Here is a 3,734-nt window from a genome sequence, read left to right on the forward strand (position 1 = left end):
CATCCAGAGGACCTACTTATTTTTTCTTTTTGATTTTTTTTCTACCTGGATTACTGAGATGCATCAGGACATAATAAAGTACAGATAACCAAAATTTCTACTAAAGTACAGTAACAAAGTATTTGTACTCAGTTACTTTACAACTCTGATAACAGCAGCTGTAGATGTGCTCAGAAAGGGAGGAGGAAAGGTTTGTTCATGTAACAAGCTGGATGCACATCACTAACAGTAACACCTGACTGTTCGAAAGAGCCATCAAACATCCCACCTCTGATGTAAACCCAGAAATTTAAGGCTGAATCACATTTTCTACACTAATGTATACAAGGCAGGTGTAACTGAAAGATATTGGATCATTTAGGCRTGTTTGTAACCAGTTGAATGTTGAATGTGAAAAGAGTTATACAACCACACAGTGCTGGGCTGAACCACGTTTACTGACTGCTCTCAGTGTGTTAAGCAACAAAACCAGGAAGTTGTGTTAACTATAACACGTTCTTCAGAATCTAACCCCACCTGTTTGACATCACTGAAGTGGGGGACACTATCCTTTCCCGGGGTCAAATCCTCGTGAAATAATTCCTGTTTCAGCTAGTTTTTCTTTTACATTCAGTTGTTATGTGTTGAATGTGGGTTTAGGCATGTAGCTATACTTCCTGCTCTGGGTGACCATATCGTCCAGCCATCCAGACCAGTCTGTACATAAAACCACCAGTTTAATCCCAAACATATTCACACAATGGATAATAAAACTGTATCACATTTCATCTAAAAAAAAGACTATAAAATGTGTAGTGCTTTTTAAAAGTCAGTAAACAACCCCAATAAATTTATTCACAACAATATGTTTGTGCACTTTTGCCTCTGCTTGAATAAAAACATTGTCTCTGTTCAATCAGTTCAGCATCATTTTTGCTGTTATTTGTTTTTGATGCACACCAAGTTGAGTRTTCTGTTTAAAAATATGCATTAAAAAATAGATGACATTCTTTTCAGTCCATTTGTTTTCATGTTTATTACTTTTGGTTCGAATTCAAAAATCCGGAGTGAACCCGAGCTGACGGGTGTTAATCCTCCCTCATCATGTTTTTCTTTGGTCCAAATGAGATGACTTGTGAAAGCACGAGTCTTAACCCCTTCATCACAGCAGCTACATTCTATCTTCACGTGAAAAGAGACATTTTTTCCATCATGCTGCCTGTTGAGACCGACCAAAGGCGGCTTCCTGAGTTGTACAGTTTCCACAGGAAGTCCAAAGCAAAAGTTCATTTCAGCAAATAAGAAATCTAAAGTTTGTATTCTCTGACATCATTGCTGTGGGGGGGAAAAAAACTGTCAAACAAAATATAAAGATTTATATTGCTGCTACCTGTCCAGTCTCTTAATGTGGAATTTTCTCACAGGTTGTTTATTATKCCTGTAGCTCATGGTGCACATGGCACTGTGAGTCCAAACGGCAGACATCAATGCCTTCGATAAACAGTCAACTCTGAAATCACATTGTGTCTAATTGCTGAGCTGTAAACAAATCTGACGTCTCTTTGCCGTTTCACATCACCACTCAGACATTAATCTTAAAGCTTTTCAAACATTTCAGTCCCTCTGAGGTGAGTTGGATTTGCAGACACAGAGCAGAAAAACAACAGAAATTCAGACACATGAATGTGTTTCTTTAAACAGTGGTTCATTCTTCAGACATTCATCACTCTGTCTCTTTTTTTTAACRGTTAGACACAAACATGAGTTTAACTGTGACCCTCTGACTCCCCCTGCTGGATAAAAGCTGAACTCTCACGTTGTTTCAACTCTTTTCTTTATATTTTTTTCCTTCTTGTCTCCTTTTTTCTCCAACTCATTCTTTCGCTGAGAAGCTGTGACCACTGCTCTCTGGACACAACATCTAATAATAATTAACCCATTTAATCCAACCGTGTTTCTCTTGGATGTTCCTAGATTGGTAATCATTTCTTTTACAGTCCCCTGTGCAATTACCTAATATTTACATGCTAAGTAATAACATTTTACTATTAGTAATTTAAGTATAATAGTAAGTATACACTTTATAATAACATAGTAATTAGGTGACTGTAAAAAAAGTTGACATTAATTGAGACTTTGAGCTATAATTTTAATAGAATTACCCACTAAAATTAATTTAATTACACAGTATTTTTAATATGTTCTTACCAACATGGTAAATTACTGTAATTACTCAGTAATTGTATAGTAAAATTATATTACTTACCATGTAAAGGCTAGGTAATTGCATGGTAGGGGACTGTAAAAGAAAGGGTTAAAATTCAGAGGTGATCTGGGTTTTGCAGTTTCTGCCGCTAACCTTACATTACATGCTACACATCTTACACATAAACATATTTTTAGCACTAATGGAACCCCATACTGGACTGCTGAGACTGCTGAGACTCTTAAATCTAATTAAAAGTCATGTCCTGATGAATCTCAGTAATCCAGGTAAAAAATCAAAAAGAAAAAAGATTGCATAGGTAATGGTAAAGTCATCTTTACTCCTTGACTTTTCATTCTGAGTTTGAGATGCTTTTAAAGCCAATGTTGTTTTTCTTTATTTTAAATTGATCTTTAACGTTTTTGTGTTGCTTTGATGATTCATTCATTTATTTGGCTGAATTGTGAAGCACTTTGGTCAACTCGTGTTGCTTGTATGTACTATATATTGACCTCTGAGGACCTCTGAGGTCTTGATGGTTCATATTGCAGCAGGAGACTCTGGACCCAGACTGGGTAAAACTAGTAAAAAAGTTTCAAAATCAATTCTCTGAGTAACAGGAAGCCAGCGGCAGAACTCGACGGATACGGTCAAAACCATCTTGGTTTTTGTGGCGACTCAAGCAGAAGTGGTAATATAAAGACACGCCCGCAGTCCGCTGTAAAGACTTCTCAGGAGTTCTGTCCCCAAGTTTCTTATGAATTATAACCAGAACCAACTTTGTTCTTGACACTTTGAGAAAATCTAACAATTTTCTCAGTTCTTGCAGAGTAAGAAGCTTCAGTCTTATAAGGTAAGGAGCTCATTTTTCACTCTCCCTCAGTTGGTCCTCAGTTCTGCTCCTGCCGACTCTCACCTGTTCAGCTCAGGTGTCTCCACTTCCTCATCAGTCCAGCCTTTTTCATTCAGTCAGTTGTTTTTTTCACTCACAAATACTGCCTTTTTGGTTTCAGTGCTACAAACTGGCCTCCTTGTGCTCCTGTGTGCTGCTTCAACAGCCTTTTGTTTTTGTTTGAATAAAATAAGTTTATTTTTGAGTTCCTCTCAAGTCCATCTGCACTCTGGATCCAAAGCTCCTTATAAAACCGTTGCATGCATGTTTTAATTTTTCATCATTGCAGTGGATAGAATTTTTTTAAGAAATGCATCCTTTACAATAAAAAACACACAAATTTATTTTTCACATTTTTAAAATTACACAGGAAATGCCTGTGTTTAAATACGGGAATAAATCACATAGAATCCCCACTCATATATGATAGAACAGCCTAAAGAAAGATTCGTACCACTACTGACGTAGCAGGAAAACTAAAGTCTGTTATGATCTGTACTTAAAGGAGGAACTCTATGAGTCCTGAGCTAAAGTCACTGTGAAACAATCAAAACAAGATGAATAATGCAGGTAATGAAAAACTTAACGCAACTTAACACAATCTTGTTAAAAATATATTTAAAATGTTAAAATATTAAATGGTAAATATAAAATGAA

Source organism: Austrofundulus limnaeus, unplaced genomic scaffold, assembly GCF_001266775.1.
Source record: "Austrofundulus limnaeus strain Quisiro unplaced genomic scaffold, Austrofundulus_limnaeus-1.0 Scaffold137, whole genome shotgun sequence".
In the NCBI taxonomy this organism is placed as follows: Eukaryota; Metazoa; Chordata; class Actinopteri; order Cyprinodontiformes; family Rivulidae; genus Austrofundulus; species Austrofundulus limnaeus.